The sequence below is a fragment of the Rhinolophus sinicus genome, linkage group LG15 (genome assembly GCF_036562045.2).
Source record: "Rhinolophus sinicus isolate RSC01 linkage group LG15, ASM3656204v1, whole genome shotgun sequence".
NCBI lineage: Eukaryota > Metazoa > Chordata > Mammalia > Chiroptera > Rhinolophidae > Rhinolophus > Rhinolophus sinicus.
Window position 1 is genome coordinate 50,891,847 of NC_133764.1, and position 19,291 is coordinate 50,911,137.

Consider the following 19,291-nt stretch of genomic DNA (forward strand, 5'->3'; position numbering starts at 1 on the left):
GTCTATGTGCCCCGGCAGCCAGGGCATCCCGGGTACTGAGTGTAAAGGGTGTGGGGCTGAGAGGCCCGTGGAGGGACGTCGGGGCTCAGAGGGAGGGCGTCGGCAAGGGGAGCCCTCTGCCTCGCTCTCACGCACCATCACAGACAGCACAGGCCCCAGGGCTCACACAAGGGACACTTATTTCTCACAGATCGGGGTGCCAGCATGGTGGGTTCCTGGGAGGGTCCTCTTCCTGGCTGGCACATGGCCACCTTCTCCCCGGGTTCTGCTACAGTAGGGAGACAGTTCTGGTTTCTTCCTTGTCTGAGGGCACCGATCCCATCCTGAGGATCTCCCCCCCCCCTTCGAAGTATTGATTTGGGGGACACAAACAGACGCTCTATGACAGTCATTCGCAGCCTGAGGGATTCAGGCAGGTGGGAGGGGTGAGGTGGGAAGGTGGGGCTGGTGGGGAGTGTGTGTGGTCTATGAGGGAGGGGATGTGGGGGGTCGGGGGGCAGAGCGTGGGGCCCCGGATGCCAAAGCCGCCTGGGCAGATGTCAGGTGGCGGTAGCGGGGGCGAGTGGGGGAGACCATCGCAGAGTGGAAGGTCATAAAGTTAAAGGTTGGGAGTGGGGCCGATGGTCCACGTGGAGGCAAAGTCCTCCACCTCCTCAAGCGGGAATCCGGGAGAGATTCTGCCTAGGAGAGGATGGGTGGTGTGTGGAGGTGACAAGGGTGAGGGAGGGGCAGAATTTACTTCCCAGCCCCTGGGACTTCGTAAGGTCACAGGGGATAAGCAAGTGTGAGCAGCCCTGGTGGAGACGGTGTGGGGAGAATGGGGCTGCTGGGAAGTCTCAGTCAAGGTGGGCACGTCCGATAATACAGCGGGAGGGGCAGCAGCGGGACTGGCCAGAATGGATTGGGTAAACAGGGCTGTCTAAGTGACCCCGTGTGGTGACCGGCCTTCCACAGCTCGTTGGGACACCCGCCTGCCTGGGAAGAGAGAGGGGCAGGATGACCTTTCCCACCGGTTGGTTGCTGTCTTTCCTTCGCAGCACCCCTTGCGTCTGCGTTCCTGAGAGCTTGGACAGCATTTTGCTGGCTGGGGCGGGGGGGGGGGGGATGAGTGTGGGGTCAGGGTGCAGCCCCAGATGGCCAGAACTGGAAACTCTGATGTTGTGATTGTGCTTCCCCACCGCAGGCAGACAGAACACATCTGGCTCCCTGTGTGTGCAGAAATCCGTAGACGTATGTGAAATTTGGGAGCTCGCCAAAGGCGCGACCGTTCTCCTGAAGGATGGTAAAATGTGGCCTCCGGGCATCTGGACAACGGCAGTCCTGGTCCCACGTGTCCATCCCGTTGGACAGCTGACTCACGTGAGAAGGAGAGACGAAAGGGTGACGATGCCGTTCTCTTTAAAGATCTGAGCCACCTGTGCGGGTATGCCCGAGTGTGCTTTCTGTCCCCGCCTCAGCATGGAGGCTTGTCACCCAAGCATGCCCTGCGCAAGGAGTGGGAGGTGGCCCCGAGCACGCGTGCTCCTTCTGACCGGTCTTTGCACCGTGTCTGGTGACCGGAGGCCACATGCCTTTGTCCTCTGTGGTGCCGCAGACTAGCACCCGTGAAACCAGGGAGAGCCAGCAGATGTGTGCGTGACAGACCCCGTGGGCTCCCTGACAGCAGCCCCGAGCCGAGCCTCACCTCACCTCTTTCCTGTTCCGCAGCCTCCTACTCTTCCCTTTGGTGTTTGACTGTGATCCCCGGGACCGGGAGGCTTTGCTCCAGGCTGCAGATCTTCACATCCCACCTCTCATTCTTGAGAGGTGTTTGGCGTTCCTAGGTGTCCACCTAAGAAACATCCAAACCTCCAGACTCCTTGGAGAATGTTAATGAGTGTATCTGAGTCACACTGACAGACAACCATTGCCAGGAAGCGGTCTCAAGGGCTGGAGAAAATACTCCAGAAAAGGGCAGTTTTGCAGCTTATTTTATATAATTGGGATAAACGGAGGAGGCAGAAGGCCTGGTACACGAAAGCCGTTGGTGGCAGAGTCAGGGGCAGGAGAAAGCAAGTGGGGACACCTCTGGGACTGGATTAAGAAGTAAAACGGAGGGACGCTTACTTCTTTTGCACGGGTGGGTAACGGGTAGATAATAATTCACGTTTACAGCACGTAAGGATGGTATCCAGGGAACAAGACGAAGATGAGGGGTTCTGTTGTCTTGGGCACGGTGCAGTGGGCTGTGCCCTGAGGTGTCTGGAAAACAGGATCGCTCAGACATTCCGAGGGTATGTTATCTTAGATGCCAAAAGATAACAGACGGGCTCACTGAAGGCTAAAGGTGACCTTTGTCTGTCAAGGAAGCTACAGGCCTAGGATGTGACTGCCCACCGTGACTTGCTTTCATTCGGGAATTTTTATGTTCAGACCCTCCTGTGCGGTTACGTTCGGTCTCTAAGTTTGTGGGGCCTGCCACGCCGGCCTCTCCTGAGCTTGACAGGTTTAGTAAGTGGCCCCCTTCTTTGTCCGCATTTCCGGCTTTGGGCCGTAAGTCGATCCGAAGGATGCACCGATGATGTGGTCTCCCGGGACTAGGAAGGCTCACTCCTAGGAATTCTTAGTGTTTCCCTTTGTCTTGCTGTAATGGTGGACCATTGCGGATGGGGCCGGACCGTAACCTTGGATGGCAGTCCAGGCCAATTTTTTGTTGTTGTTGTTGTTGTTGTTTTCCCCAAAGGAAAGGTGAGTAAGCGGAAGGCAGGTAGGTCTCATGAGCCTTCACTGAGTAAAAAACACACTGAATCGTTTCTAACCTATAAGCTATCGTGATTCAAACGTTGCCGTCTGTCTCGGTTTTCTGTATTTTGCAGCCAGTGTAACGTTTACTTATAGTTTGAGGGCACACCGTGTATGTATCGCTGTAGTTCTCACAATCTGACCGTGAGATGGGTTCCCGTGCACCGGTGGTGTTGTTCTTGTGATCTGAATATCCCATCTACTTCCCATGGGAAGCATCTAATTCCTGCTAGTTGTGCAATCGGGAACTGAGTTTAATTTTTATTTGGGGCCGAGGCTGTTAAGAACACAATGGTATGAATCACAATCACCATCTAAAAATGTCTAGAGGCCAGGAGGACGGTAAGAGTTTCATGAGTCAATTTCCTGTGTCTCACTCGGCAGCCCCGTTACAGAGGGCCATTATTTTAATAGCCGCTTAAGCTTCTCTGAATTAATATAGTCAGTAGTCTTTGTCGAGGTGAGGGGTAAGCGTCATTGTGTTCTAGCATTTATACGTAAAATTCCTTTATCGGTATTTCTTTTCTACTAACCTTCTACGACTTCACTTGTCTTTCTCAGTTTGTGTCCTTTTTCGCATTCAGAAATGATCAACAGTATCAGAACAAACGACTCCCTTTTAACTTCTCTCAAAACCACATACACACGCCTTTTCTTCCTTCTATGCTGGCATGCCTTCTAAGTTTCCAAAGAGAAAGCGTAAATAGTATTATCGAAAATACAGAGCCGGCCCGGTGGCTCAGGCCGTTGGAACTCCGTGCTCCTGATGCCGAAGGCTGCCGGTTCGATTCCCGCATGGGCCGGTGGGCTCTCGACCACGAGGTGGCCGGTTGGATTCCCGCAGGGATGCTGGGCTGCCCCTGCAACTGACAGCAGCAACCGGACCTGGAGGTGAGCTGCGCCTTCCACGACTACGATCGGAAGGACAACAACTTGACTGGGAAAAAGCCCCGGCAATTCACCCTGTTCCCCAATAAAGTCCTGTCCCCCTTCCCCAATGTAAAAAAATAAAAATAAATAAATAAATAAATAAATAAATAAATAAATAAATAAAATTTAAAAAAAAAGAAGAGAAAAAAAGAAAAACAAATATTTTACCGGAAAAGAAAGAAAATACCAAAGTTATTCTGTGCACCTTCAATGATTAACAGTTGGGGTATATGAGTACAGGGTTTGAGAAAAGCCTAAAGAACAAGTATAACTATCATTGTGACTGATAATATTAGCGGGCAGGTAAAGACAATCAAACGAATGGTTATTTTAAGTCCCACGTCAATTCGTAGGTCTACAGGCCTTCTTGAGGTCTCGGGATAGCTGTCTACCCCTGACGTCAGCAGCTTTTCGTCCTCCGGGAGCCTTTGAGGTTGGCCGTCGGTGGAGGCGAGTGTCAGACAGGAGCAGATGTCCAGCCACAGGTGGGCAACTCTTTTTCATGAGCGATGTGAATCCTTGAGTTAACGCCTTTAAGTTCACTGCACCTGGATCGATTAGTGATAACGAATAAGTCCCTGTCAACGAGGTTGGAGGGTCTTTAGCTGATGTCATATCCAGTGGTGGACGACGTCTCCCGGCTGTGAGTCGTGGTCTTGGAAGTCTTCGTGTCCCGGGAGCACGCTGAAGCGAATCGGTTGCAGACTTATCGGTTTATTTAAGCTGCTTGATAAGTCCTTGATAATAACGCAAAATGTCTCCTTTCGGTAAGATTGTTTCACACGTCCGGTCACACGGGTGAACGCTGACTACTGAGGAGAAAGTCTACGTTTACCAAAAGGAGTAGCTCTCAGGTTGAGAAACACCGTAAGGAGAGTTTTCAGCCAAGGGAGACGAAAAGCTTCTCAAAATTTACCCAGTGGAGTTTTAACTGTACCGTTTGTACGTTCTACAAATCCAGAGGACCGGGGTGATAAGCCACGACGAAAATGCTGCAGGGTAGGCCGGATGTTCCCGATCGAGTGCATCCTTTGCCTCAGAGACTATGTAACTCACAGGGAATGCCCCTAGTTCGGGATCATTTCTTTCCAGTCGTGACTTACCCACCATCGAGGCTGTTGCTCTCCTGCAAGGGGATGTCTCCACCTAGTGAGACAACCGTACAGATCGTGACTCACACACATCTGTACCGTGGAGAGGGTGGCCTTCGGATAAACTCCTTTATCCGAATTTCCTGTGTTTTCATGCACGACTAGGAAGAGAGTTTATAGCGAAGGTGTCCCAGGGTGGGAGCTTTAGATAATACTTCCTCTAGAGTGTCTTCGGCTCGGCTCGTTTCCCTTCAGGGTTCCGTTGAATGGGATCGGGCCGATCTCATTTTAAGGAGACAAACAGAGGCTGGGCCATGAATGAAAAATTCGGAACCCCGTCGTGATAGTATCCAGTCAGACCCGGGGAATCCTCTCGGCTGTTTTTGTCTGTTTGCTTTTAGAAGAGGAAAGATTATTATTTAGGGTTAATTCGTAGCCCATCTTTAGATATTAGATGGCAAGGTATTTTCCTTTGGGTAAACAAAATCGAAGCTTGTCCTTTGACACCCTGTGTCCCTTAATGGCTAGCTATTGCGATCGGTAAATCGCGTCCTCTTATGGTAGGGGGTCCAATGTGTCCTAGAGCGTAAGAGTAAGTTATCCGTATATTGGCTGAGAGTATCATTTCTGGGACATTTTGCATTCGTTCAAATCGGCGTTTAGCATCTGAGAGAAGCAGGTGGGACTCTCTGTCTACCCCGGGGCACGACTGTCCACGTAAACTCTGATCTTCCCAGGTAGAAAGGCAAAGAGGTATTTCCTGTCCTGTGTTTTACAGGAATGCTGAAAAAGGCACCGCGTCTATCTATCACCGGAAAATATCTCGGCAGTACACGCGGGAATATCTGATAATGGGGTATGTGGGTTTGGAACTACAGGATCTCTTTGTTTATAGCTCCGATATCCTGTGCAAATCTCCATCCTTTCCCATTGGGTTTCTTTACCGGAAGGTTAGGAGAATTACAGGGGCTCATGCGTGGCATGAACCAGCACCCGCCCCATTATGTAATCTTGTGTGATGGGCTAATTCCAGCTAGCCCGTTAGGCCTTAAAGGATAGTGTCAAATATTACGCAGAGGCAAACTATAATCCATAGTTATTTTAATAGGAGTGACTGACTTATTCTTGCCAGCATCTCTACCGGAAAAGGCCCAGAGTTGCATTGGAGTGTCCCGTCATAAACGTCCAGTCGGTGTTGTCAAGGTCAGTTTCCTCTCACGCCGTTTCTTTCAAAATCGTTCCTTTCCCGATTGGTTCAGTATAGTATTCATTTATTTCTAAATACGTTTTAGCCGGGATCTCCAGCCTCTGCGACTTAGGAGCTGTGCTGTAAACCTCGGAGAATGATTACGTGCAACTGGCCCTTTCGTCCCGTCCCTAGACCACCAAGCTAAGTCAAGTTGGAAGGTTGAAAAGGACAGACATGATCTGCTCTCACTCCCATCTGGGATTAGGAGAGAAAGCAAAAACCGAGGTGGCAAAATGAACAAAACACACGTTCATCGATACAGACCACAGAATGGTGGTGACAGAGGGTACTGGGATGGGGAGAGAGCCGAATACGTAAAGGGGTCGACTTTAGGTCGAGGGATGGAAACTAGCCATCGGGTGCAGAGCACGTGATAGACTATACACATGCCGTGAGGGTGAAAGTCGGGAAATTAATGAGTCAGACTTAGTTCGGTCACCTCATAGCTTGCTATTCATCTGTCTTCTCTTTGTTTTTCCCCTTTACTGCTCGATTTCATGATTCTGCTCGTTTCCCTTCCTTGAGACTATACATACCTTGTGGATCTGATTGATCAGAAGAGCACTAATCTGGAAAAAAAGAAAAAGAAAAAAACCCCGCTGAATTCTCAGGCGCCCAGAGACCGGGATCCATGGCTGCAACACCCTTGCAGCTTTTCCTGATGACGTATGACACACTCCAGCCGTGGCCGCCGAGTTCGAGATAACCTTATGAAGCAGACCGGACCGCAGGAGGTGATTTGTCAACCGTCAGCCCTGAAACTTGCGATGACCAGCTGTCATCTTTCTCGGTTCTTTCCCCCCGCCTGCCTGCCTGCCTGCCTGCCTGCCTGCCTGCCTGCCTGCCTGCCTGCGAAGCCTCTCGATTATTCTCAGTTCAGGGAAGATGCCTTTTTTTCCCCCCACGGACGTCAGTCTGCCATCTTCCCCGGCTGCCGGCACCTAGAATAAAATACACTCTTCTCCTCACTGACCCTCCTCGTCACTCAAGTTTTTGGGGCCCGGGCAACGAGCACCACCATCCCCGAGTCTGGTAACGAACTCTGGAGACCACGGCGGGACGTGGATCGAACTGGACTGATCTGAGTTGGAGAGTCTCACTCCCTTGCTCCTTGCCTCCGTGTGGGGTAGCGGAGGTAGAGTGCCGGAATGCATCAGTGATCCCTGATGCTTATGGCTGGCCAAGCCCAGGAGGGATTACAGAGACGTCCCAGTAACTGCCGAGATCTCCTTCGTCCCAGGGACCCTCCGGCTCTCCCCTCCCTGGCAGGCTGCCTATGACTGCCTCAGTCGGTGAGGAATAAAAGCAACTGACGGGACTTGGAAACCGTGTGTCGGTGAATCGTGGAATCTGTCAAACCGAGGAAGTGCACTGGAATTCCCTTATCTCTGCCGTCGGAGCCTCTCGCTGTCACTGGGTTTGGGGGCTTACGCGTAAGCCTTCTGTGCTTCGTGCCAATTCGGGTAACTCCGAGGCCAATTTTTGGTGCTGGGTTGTTCAGAGACCGGGTTTTGACCCCCAGATCCCCGTTTCAGGAGGATTTGGTTCTGTGAGTTCTCGTCTGCTTTTGGTTCCGGTTTGTTGGTGACTTCTTTGTTCCGTTTTGTTCACCTCCGGTCTGTCCGTTCCCCTCCCCCCCCCCTTTTTTTTTTTCTTCCTCCCCTTCACTTTTCTGTTTATACCTTAAACACCAAACCGATAGGGGGCTCTATGTCTGCACGCTCTCCTCAGAGCCCTCTGGGCCATGTATCAGGCAATCGGTCGGTCAGCCTATAATGAAAAATAAAAAATATCTACACCGATGGTTCATAGAAAAGGGGAATTCACCCATCTCCTAGTCCACTTATAACTAGACACCAACTCTGTGTTTGAAAATAAAACTTTTTAAAGATTTTTCTGTCGGTAACTTTCAGGGTCTTACGGAGAGCAAGAAATACAAACACCGCCGCTACTGCCTGAGGCTGAGTTACCCGGAAAAAAAAAAAAAAAAAAAAAAAAGAAAGAAAGAAAGAAAGAAAGAAAGAAAGAAAGAAAGAAAAAGGGCACTTTTGAAATCTAGTGGCTAATCTCACAAGCCGAACACTCCTTGCGTTTTCCAGCTTCCTTCAAACTGTCATGGGCAAATAAAAAATCTTAAGTCTTCTCTCTATAGTCATTATTAATACTGTTTATGTATATGATCTCTGATATCTATGTTTTTCTATGTTTTATGTACAACATAACGTTCTGGCCTCCGGCTGGTATTAGAAGATTGTAATATTTGGTTGGCTTAAAGAAAAAAGATTAAGCGCTTATATAAATTAAAAATAAAGAACAAAAACTGACCCAAGTACTTTTCCGGATCACATGATCTAAGAAAATAGTTGAAACCGAGGCTAGATCAACTTTTGGTTAAATAGACATGTCTTTTGAAGTCGCTACCACTATCGTTAAATATAATATGTTTTGTTATACCACGGTTTACAAAAATTGACTTAGGTAATAATAGACTCTAAAATCTCCTGGAGTTGTTAAAATAATGAAGAAACACAAGCAAAATAAAAGGTTGTTAATGAAATTTTTAGTAATAATGATTAAGCACGCACGCACGCACGCACGCACGCACGCACAAAGCAGGACAATAAAGGGTGTGAAGCTGTCGCAACGATGTTGCTGACCTTTTTTTTGATGTCAGAGGGATTGTTCATTATGAATTTGTACCAACTTGACAAACCGTTCACCGAGTTTACTATTTGGAAGTGCTGAAAAGCCTGCATGAAAAAGTGACATGACCTGAAACTTGTCACCAACAGTTCGTGACTCTTGCCTCACGACAGAGCACCAGCTCACAGGGCAATGTCTGTGAGGGAGTTTTCGGCCAGTAAACAAATAACTGTATCGGAACTCCCTCCCTACTCACCTGATCTGGTTCCCCAACGACTTCTTTCTTTAGCCAAAGATAAAGGAAATATTGAAAGGAAGACATTTTGATGACATTCAGGACATCAAGAGTAATAACGATGACAGCTCTGATGACTATTCCAGAAAAAGAGTTCCAAAATTGCTTTGAAGAGTGGACTAGGTGCTGGCATTAGTGCATAGCTTCCCAACGGGAGTACTTCAAAGGTGACCATAATGATATTCAGCAATGAGGTATGTAGCACTTTTTCTAGGATGAGTTCGTGAACTTGATCAGCCTACCTTGTGTGTGTGTGTGTGTGTGTGTGTGAGACAGAGTGCATGCTTAAACGTGCTTTCCTGAATTCTTTTGGTAACTGGAAGCCTTAGAGTTGAACTAAGGTAAGTTACATGATAAAAAGTATTAAATATGCAGATATTTCAAACTAACAAAATACTAAAATATTAATTATAAGATAAGTCTGCGTTCATCTACTTTTATCTCCTTATTATGGGAAAGCTAAAACCTAAATTAAGGTATGTTAATAAATGTGTTTTGTACTTTATTAAAAATATGATGGCAAAACACTTGTAAATATATTTCCAGCAGAGCCTACACTTCTGAGTTACAAAACGTTCCTAGATATTCCAGTAGAAATGCTAATCGTTTATTTATTAGTTATCAGTAAAAACTCGGGTTCTACAGGTTACAGATTCTAATTAATATTTTTAAAGTTACATAAAGTAATATGTTCTCAAAGGAGGTATAAGAGATAAAAATACATTTTTAAAGAAATCGGGGGGGGGGGGGACAGACTAGTTTGTCCTACATTTGGTAAGAAGACACACTGAGAGGGACTGGAAAAGTTATAAAAGGTTTCAGAAGAAAAATCTTGAAAACAGATCACATGTAGTTCAGCTAACTGCAATTCAGTACATAAATTTTAGTATCAGAAGAAACGGAGTGCAACATTAGAGTCGACTGTTCTCTCTCTGCGACGTAGGACAAAGTTTTTGGAACTACCGTGTTTCCCCCAAAAGAAGACTGGGTCTTAGGTCAATTTTTGCTCCATTGGGACTTGTTTTCAAGGGATGTCTTATTTTTCCATGTACAGCAGTAGTCTACATTTGTTCAGCTACGGTCGTGTCATCTTCTTCGGGAACATCGTCAGGACGTACTAAACGCTTCCGTCTGGCTGAGATCTTACCTGGGGCTTATTTTCGGAATAGGTCTTATTTTGGAGGAAACGTGTTATTTGTTACTGAAATTACAGAGAGAGAGAGAGAGAGAGAGAGAGAGAGAGAGAGAGAGAGAAACTCTGCCTGGAAAGCAAAGGCTTTAGGTGCCATCAGAATATTCTCTATTTTATACCATCCTCATCATGGGGTCCTCGGTTACTAGAGAAAACCAAATCTCCACACTAGTAAGAACTGAGTGTAACGTTTACATACTTACATATAATAATTACATAAACCTCTGTATTTTGGTACTGCTGGAGTTCCTGTACCCTTCTCAGGTCAGATATGAACCCGTGTAAAGAAGAATTTTACTATTTTCACTAAAAACCGAGATAAGTTTAAAGTAAATTCATTAAGTTTAGCCCGATATTTTCCTTGACCTCACAGAGCATGTCATCGACTTCCTGTCGCATCCCTGACGAGAAGGCTTCTATGCTAAGGAAGGCCGGGAAATTTGTTACCATGTCTTTCACAAGTGAGACAGGGAAAAGGAGGGAAAAAAGGAGCAGAAAGGCCGGAGACGAGGCCAGAGACAGGCCAGACTTTTTGGCTGCAGTTATACACGGGCTAAGGCCGAGACGACCTCAGGGCTACCCCGGCATCCCCAAAAGAGGCACGCCAGGCAAAGGAGCCCGCTTTGGATATAGAAGCCCAGATTCACCGGAGTGAGGAGTACGCTAATCTTCCAAAATAGCTGTGCTCCCTGTGCAGACTACAAGGGCAGGCAGAAGAGAGATTGTCCCCTACTCCAAAGGGAGCGGGGGGGGGGGGGACCAACTCCTTCCCTGCAAATGGCTGTCATCGAGTAACGGGGCCCGAGTTTTCCCACAGCTCTCAAGAAGACCGTCATCATCACAGGGGAAGAACCACAGGTGACCTGCGATGCGGCAGGGAAGCCTGCTGATTTCCCGATGAATACAAGGGCCGCTTACCCTTTCTCAGCTGTTCGCTCTGGACTTATTGCCTCTAAAACCTGTTTGGTTGTGAAGACGAACGGAGCCCCTAGATCTGGGCTCGTACTCGGCCCGTTTCTTGCCAATGGCCCGTACCACAGAGGAAAAGTCACACGAGTCGATCGTCCTTTAGAAAGGACTCTGGAAAAGTTTTGTCAGGAGACCCGTAAGCCCTGCCTCTAACGGCTGCCTGTGAGTTTAGATTCTGACCTAAATTCTCTTTTCTCTCCATTATTAACTTAGGAGAGTTTCGGCAGGCACTCAGGAGATACGGGGACCGGCCCCTCCCCCCAGCCCCACCCCTCGGACCCGGGGGCCAAGTATTTCTAAAAGGTTAGAAAGAGGGGTCCCCGACGGGCCGTTTAACTCCTAAATAGGAGGGACCTTGTGCAGTTCTCCGAGCACCCCGAGTGCCGTCAACCTGCAGAGAGTCGTTGGCTGTGTCCCCTTCCCTCCGTAAACGTAGAATGTAAAACCGTCTCGCTAAAACCGGTAGCAAACGTGGTACTGACACAGAATCCCACGCGATGTGTGTTTATTTTCTCCCCGTTCGGGTTGTTTGAGTACTCGCAGGCCGTGAGAATTTACTTTTCTCACGGAAGTTAGACATACCGTGGATGACTCACACACATCGATGTCTGGTTTTCTTTCACACAGCCGTGTGCCGTCGTGGCCGCCTCGATGTCCCGCATCACTTAAAAATGCTGCCTTTTCACGGTCATTTTGACTCCGGGGAAGGGGCAAACGTCACACGGTGCCAGATCCGGTGAGTAAGGTGGCTAAGGACACGCCATAATATTTTATCCGACAGAGATCGCCATAGCAGAAGCGATGAGCGACACGGAGCTTCTCCGTTGTGATCACAAAGTACGGTGAACGCTGTTGCGTCGTGCCCTTCAAGACAAAGGCAGGTATCTTCGACGTAGGAAGCGGCACATCGAACCTTACCGTGTTTCTCCAAAAATAAGACCGGGTCTCGTGTGGATTTTTTCCTGCAAAATATGCTTCGGGGCTCATTTTCGGGGGCCGTCTCATGAAAAATCATGCCGGGGCTTATTTACCGCTCGGGTCTGATTGTTGGGGAGAGGTGGTAGTAACGGTGCGTGACGAGTTTCCACTCGCTCTGTGCGGTCAGTCGTGTGTGAGCTACGGTTGACTGAAGGCGTGTTTTACAGCAGGCCGTGAATCGTCCTCCGTCGTGACAACGCCCGCGTCACACATCGCTTCTGGCTCTGGCGATTCCGTCGCAGGAACACACGACGGTGTGTCCTCCTCCGCCTATTCGCCGGCTCTGGGACCGTGACGAGTTCTGGCTTTCCGCGGAAGTCAAAACGATTCAGGATATCGAGGCAGCCACAACACGGCCACTAAAGGCACCCGTGAGAGAGGACTTCCAGAACTGCCTCATAGAGAGTGGCGATGACAATGGGATAAGTGTGTTTGAGGCGAGTGGGAGTATTTTGAGGGGAGATGATGGCGATGAATCTTTCGGTGTCCTAATTTCCTTATATTTACCCATTCACCGTATCGTCCGATCACACCTTGTACATCGGAATCAGAGGAAGAGACGTAAGGAGGATCACGTGAGTCTCCTCGGTGGTAGTCGAATGGGGTTGGAGAGAGAAGAGTGGAGAGATCTGTGGGATCGGATAAAAGTAAAATGGAGGACACATACTTCTTTCTTTTACACCGGTGGACGCGAGATAGTGAATCATGAATGTTTACAGCACGGAGACGGTATTCGCCCGCGAGAGGAGGGTGAGGATTTCTGTGGTCTCGGGCTCCGGTGCGGCAGGTCTTGCCCGAGGGGTACAGAGAGAGGAATGACTCTGAAATTCCGAGGGTCTGTCATCTTCAATGCCAAGAGACGACAGAGGGTCTCCCTGCAGGTAAACATTGACCTTTGTCCGAAAAAGTACGGGCCAGAGATGTGACCGCTGCCTACGACCCACTTTCAGTTACCACGCTTCCCCGAAATAAGACCTAGCTGGACAATCAGCTCGAATGAGTATTTTGCAGTCAAGATGAACGTAAGACCCAGTCTCACAGAAAATCCGGTATGACGTTCTATTCTATTAAAAAGACAGGGTCTTATATTAATTTTTGCCCCAAAAGACGCACGAGAGCTGATGGTATGGCTAGATCTCATTCTGGAGAAACACGGCAGTAATTTCTATGTGTTTACTTTTGGTGTCGATACCCTGCCGCCTGCAGGGCTGGCCCCTTCCAGACCAGTCAGGTTTAGGATGTGCCTCCTTTTTTGTCCACGAGGAGGGGATCAGATTTCACGTCAGTGAACTGCATGCTCATAAACTGTGAAAACGATCAATTGTCTGTTTTTACCACCGTGATAAAAACACACGTGCAGTCACACAGACACTCTAGTGTGTTCGGCGTTGTCTCCTACTCCTGTCTGCGCCCAAACGGATCCTCAAATGAGAGTATTTCTTTTGAAGAGGTGACCGGAGACGGAGACTAGAAAGGGGTTGTGTCTTGAAGCGAACCAGCACGGGCTTAGAAGACTCCCGAGCACGGGCGCGACAACACTGCCACCTTGTGACTGACCGCTGAAACTGCGACCCGATCGACTGGGGTGCAGGGTCGTTGAGGGGAGGGGGAGGAAGGGAGGGAGGGAGGGAGGGGGAGGAGAGAGAGAGAGAGGGAGAGAGAGAGAGAGAGAGAGAGAGAGAGAGATGAAACGTCACGGGAAGTGCCGGTGGTGGAAACGTCCCCTCGTAGGAGCTCGGGAGAAGTGACCGATCCGAAAACGGGGGGGTCAGAATGTTGAAAGGTGAATTGTCCTGACTCGCCAAAGATCGTGACGGTCCGTGTAGGCGTGTGTAACGTTTTGACCCCCACAGTTTGAATGTTGCGAGCGGCTCTCCCCCCCCCCGCCCGCCCCTGCCCCTCCTCCTCCCCTCCCCGTCACGGGGACGATTGGAACGTGGCCTGTCTTCGGTATCGGTTTCGCCGGCACCGTCATTTCACAATCCTGCACTACCCGCCAGACGCGAGCACTGGGGACCGTGCGTGTGTAGACGTCACCTGTCTGGCTCGTGGGCTTCTTCTGTCTGGGAGACCCTCCTCCCTCCGCTGGAAAAAGATGGAATGAAAAGGGGAAGAAAAGGAGACGATGCTCCGCGGTCGCGGTCGTCCTCTGAATACGTGCCCGGTTGCCGTGTTGCGGTCGACGGCCCCCAGATTCTTCTAAGTCTTCCGGAGCCCGGGAGCCGCTCGGGGAGCGCCGGGAGGCCTGAGCGCCCGGGCGTGGTTTCACTCACGTCCGAGGCGCCGGGCCTCGCCCCGGAGTGGCGCGGGGCGGTCTGTTTCCCGTTCCTGCCGACGCCCGGCCGGGGTGGGGGATTTATTATTACTTACGGTGATGATGACGACGACGACGACGTATTCCACCACCCCACCCCGATTCCCGGTCAAACAGATCCGGGAAGGGGGCGTTGGGGGAGTGAAAAGGGAAGGTGAATGAGTACAGATTGGTCGTGGCACGGTAGTCACGGGGCTGTGAGGTACGGCGTAAGGAATGTAGTCGACCCTATGGCGATCACCGTGGACGGTGTCACACGGGGACCGGATCGTGTGGTCGGGGCGATGGTGCGGGGACGGCGTTGGGGGCAGGGTGCCGAAGGGAAGGGATAAAGAAATAGCCACGGGCGTGTCGAGCAGAGGAACACGACCGAGGATGTGGTCGTGACCGTGTACGTGGTGCCGGGTGGGTACCGGTCCGGGGATCGCTTCCTGCACTGTCTAGATGTCTAACCGCTGTGCGGTACACCTGAAGCTGATATGGAATGGTATTGACCGTGGACTGTCATTGAGACATTAAAAGGGGGCGGGGGAGACATAGAGAAGAGGCAGAGGTCCGAAGTTCCAGATAGGAAACAGATGCCGTAAATCGCCGTGTATAATGCGCACCGTTTGGCCCGAGTGTCTGAGGGGAAGATGAGGATGCGCGTTCTACGCGGCTCGGGCCGATTCCGTACGTGGTTGAGTATTTTTTCATTCTTTTATTGACGCTTCTGAGTTAAAAGCGTGATCCTAGACGTCGATCACGATATCCGCATGACCGATAAGTCAATACCCTGGCGTGGGATCATCGGTTTTGTGGAACTCGGGAGGAACTGGCAGCGGCCAAGAGTTCTTGGCCTTCAAGGGTGCGTAAAAGGCCTTGAGGGTGTGACCGGTACGTGAAACGTCTCGAACCTCGCACCTGTTCTTGCGTTCTGTAATTACTCGTTACGTAAAATTTCTCATACTGGAACGCGTCAAAGACTGGACGCTAGAATTCCCTTGTGATGCAGAAGATGGGTACCGAAACGTAAAGACACACGGGGGGGGGGGAGGGGATTAAAAGGAAACGTCCTCCCCCCCCCCCTCGAAAGATTGGGCCAAAGACGTGGGTGCGCGGTCTACCGGGGGGGGGGGGGGTTATACAGTGCAAAATACGGTACTCCAGGAGGTGGGTCCCCGTGGACTGGCTACCACGTGTGTCCGAGACGAATACGGCGTCGCACGTGAGCTGTCTTTCGATCAAGATCTCGCGCAAAAGGAAGAAAACGAAACCAAACCCAAGATTCCCGCCTTTACCGCCCGCCTCGGGTCCCCTTGAGCGGCCGGGGTCGCGTCGTGGCGGCCGGGAGCTCGGTGGCCGAAGCCGGCCCGCTCCGGGCCCGGAGAGGCCATCCGAGGTGGGCCGGACGAGGTCCGGCGACCGTGCCGGCGGCGGGCGCCCTCGCCGGCTCGCGATCCGGATCCGTCCCGCTGACGTTCGCTCCGGTTGTCGGGCGCCACCTGGCGGCCGCTTTTATATCGTCCCCTTCCTCCGGAGCTCCGGCGACCGCGCCAAGGGGGAGGATCTGGCCGCTGTGCCCGGGGAGGCGTCGCGGGCGGCCGGCGTCACCGGCGGAATCGTCCCGGTGGTGCCGTGGAGACGGCGCGTCGCCCGTTCGCCGGAGATTGGAGGTGCAGGTTTCTGAGGGAGTGACCGCCGCCCGTCCCCCGGGCTGCCCGGTCGCGTCGACCGGCGCTCGCCCGTGCCCCTCCGCTCGCGGAGGAACGCTGAGAGGGCGGGACGCGCCCGCGCGCCGGCCCGCCCGCCCGGCCCGCGGCCGGGCCTGCCCGGCGTCGGCCCTTCCGTGTCGATCGCACTTTGTTTTCTCTCCCCCGCGTCCCGCTCCGGAGGCTGCCCGCCGACCCGGGGCCGCGCGGGATGGCCCGGCCAGGGCCCCGCGGGCCCGTCCGCGGTCCTTCCCCGGGGCCTGTCGTCGGACGCCCCTCCGCGGGAATTTTCACCCAAGTCCCGATCGGGAGACGTTGACCGTACGCCGCCCGCGCGTGTGGCCGGGGAGGGAGTCCCCGGCCCGCGTGCGTGCTCGCGGGGGACGGTGTCGCCGGACGCGACTCTCCGGAGTCCCGTTCCGGCGGCGGGGACCGGGGCCGGGCCCTGCGGGAGGCACGTGGAGGGCGAGGTGGACCGGGACGGGGGCACGCGCGGGTCCCGGTCGGTCCGACTCGACTTTTCCTCCCCGTTTTCCCGTCCCCAGAGACCGGGCGGGCGGCCGGGCCGGTGGGGTGGGCCGTCGGAGGCCCGTTCGTCGGAGGCGCCTCGGTGGTACGTTTCCCCTCACGCCCCTCCCGAGTCCCAGTTCGGAGGCGCGGTGGTTCGTGGCGGCCCCTGCCCGCGCCTGCGACCGTTGCGGTGGGGAGTATCTCGTCTCCTCGCCCTCCTCGCCTGTCTTCGGGGCTCCCCTGCTTCGGGGTCGACCAGGTGGCCCAGCCGCTCCTCCCGCTAGCGGGGATGGGGTGGTGACCGGGGTCCGGTGGCCCGAGACCGGTTCCGAGGAGGCCGCTGAGGTCCGTGGATAGGCGCCGCCGACGGGCGCGGTGATTTTTACGCCAGAGATCGACATTTTGTGCCACCGGAGAGGTGTGGACACGCAGTCCTCTGGCGAACGGTCCCCGACGGGGCCGGGCTCCTCGGCGCGAGCGCGTGGGGTGCCCCGCGGGCGCTTGCCCGCCGCCCGGTGCCCGGGCCCTCCTGTCTCTGGTTCGTGAGCCGCCCGCTTGGGCCTGCGCGCCGGCTCGCGCGTAATCCAGGCGTTCCCGGAGGACCCGCGGTCGACACGAAGCCCTCCGGTCTCTGGTACCCGAGGGTGGCGTGGGGTGGCAGGCGTTGCGGGGTTGTCTCGTCCCGCGTGTCTTCCTCGCCGTGCATTCACACGGGCGCGGTCCGGGTGCCTAGGTGCCCGTTCTGCCGCTGGCAGGCGCTGCCTCCTCGCGGGGCCCTCGCCGCCAGCCGAGCCCTGCGGGAAGTGGGGTGTGCGGCGAGGCTGAAGCAGGCTCCTCTGATCGTTGTCCTCGCTGCGCTACCTTCCCCCGTGGCCTCTTTGCCCGTTGTGTTCTCCGATCGATGTGGTGACGTCGCGCTCTCCCGGGCCGGGCCTAAGCCGCGCCAGACGAGGGACGGACATTCATGGCGAATGGGACCGCTCTTCTCGCTCTGCCTGCGGGCCCCTCGCCTCTCCCGCCCGCCCGATGGCGGTGTGTGGAAGGCAGGGGTGCGGACTCCGGCCCGACCCGTTCCCCCGCCTCCTGCCTCACGGCGCCGGCGGGGCCAGGGGTCTCCTGACGCAGCGGACACTCTCCGCCCGGCCTCGGCCGTGTCTCGCGTTGCGGCTCTCCCCGCGGCGGGGAGGGCCGTCCCGCCGTCGCGCCCTGCGCGCCTCGCCCGGCCCTCTGGTGGTGCCCCTGGAGCGTTCCAGGTCGTCCCTCAGGTGCCCGAGGCCGAGTCGGTGGCGTCGCTTCCCGCTCCCGGCGGCCCCGTCGGGTCAATCCCGGTCAAGTGTGTGCGGGGTCGAGTCGGTAAGGTCGAAGGAGGGAAGGAGGCATTCTCCTCTCCCGCTCGCGGGGAGGCGGCGGGTGCCTCGTCGTGTGCCCCCTGCTCGCGTCTGGCGTTCGGGGCCCGACTCGGACGGGCGCCGTGCCGCGTCTCACCCGTCCCCACGCTGCTGGGGGCAGGTGCCGCGCGGGCGGTCGTGGCGGCCCGGGGCCGGTGAATTTCCGGCCGCTGGCTGTCTGTGAAGGGGTGTGCGGCGCGCTCACGCTACTCGTGGACGACGGCGTCTTTCGCCCTCGTGTCGTTGTGCGCGCTGTGCTCCCGCCTGAGGCCTCCGTTCGCGGAGGCCGTCGTCCGTCTCCCTCTTACCCGTACCGCAGACCCCCAACCCCAGGCGCCGGCGTCCGAGCGCTCTGGCCCGTGCCCGACGGGCGTGTCCGGGTCGGGGGCGATGCCCCTCGGTGAGAAAGCCTTCTCTAGCGATCCGAAGAGGGTGCCTTGGGGTACCGCATCCCCAGCCGCCGCCCCTCATCTGCGCGTGTCAGTTTGGCCAGCCAAGGGGCCCCTCCGCTCCGTGTGGCGAGGGGCCCCGAGCGGTGCTCTCCCGGCCTACCGCGGCCCGCGCCTCCCCCACCGAGTCGGGGAGGGTCACGCACGGGCCCGGGCCCGGCATCCCCGGCGCGGTTTTGAGGCCGCGTTGCTGTGGGCGCGTGCGGCGCTTGACGCCGCGCGGCGAGGTGTGGGGCGGGCGGCTCGGCCTCCGACGCCTCCCGCTTCTCCGCGTCGAGCGGCTCTCCGCCCGCTCCCGTCCCGAGCCGCGGCCGGTGGGCGCCGCGCGGGCACGGGTTGGGGCCGCCTCGCTCGGGGTGTCGTTCCCCGGGTGTGGGTTTTCCCGAGCCGCGACCGGACGGCTGGAGAAAGAGAAAGACGGACGCCGTCGGGGGTTTCCCTCGGCGGCGCCAAGTTCGCGCGGGGCCCCGGCGGAGGGGCCGGGCAGCGGCCAGGCTCGCGGGAGGGTGGCCGAGGCCGGTCGGCGTCCGGGCGTCGCGGGGCCGCCCTCGTGTGTGGCGGTGGGATCCCCGTGCGTTTTCCCGGCGGCCCGCCTTGCGCCCTCGGCCCTTCCACGGGTGCCCGGCCGCGCGCCCGCGCCCTTTCCTCGCGGGGCCTCCCGTCTTGCGCGCGGCCTCCTCGCCGCCGCTGCCGATTCACCCCTTCGCGTCCGGGAGCTTACCGAGGCCGGCCTCTCGCCGCGCGGGTGTCGCCCCGCCCCTTACATCGGGGGCGGACGGCGGCTCCCACGGCGGGCGTCCCTCGGGGCCCG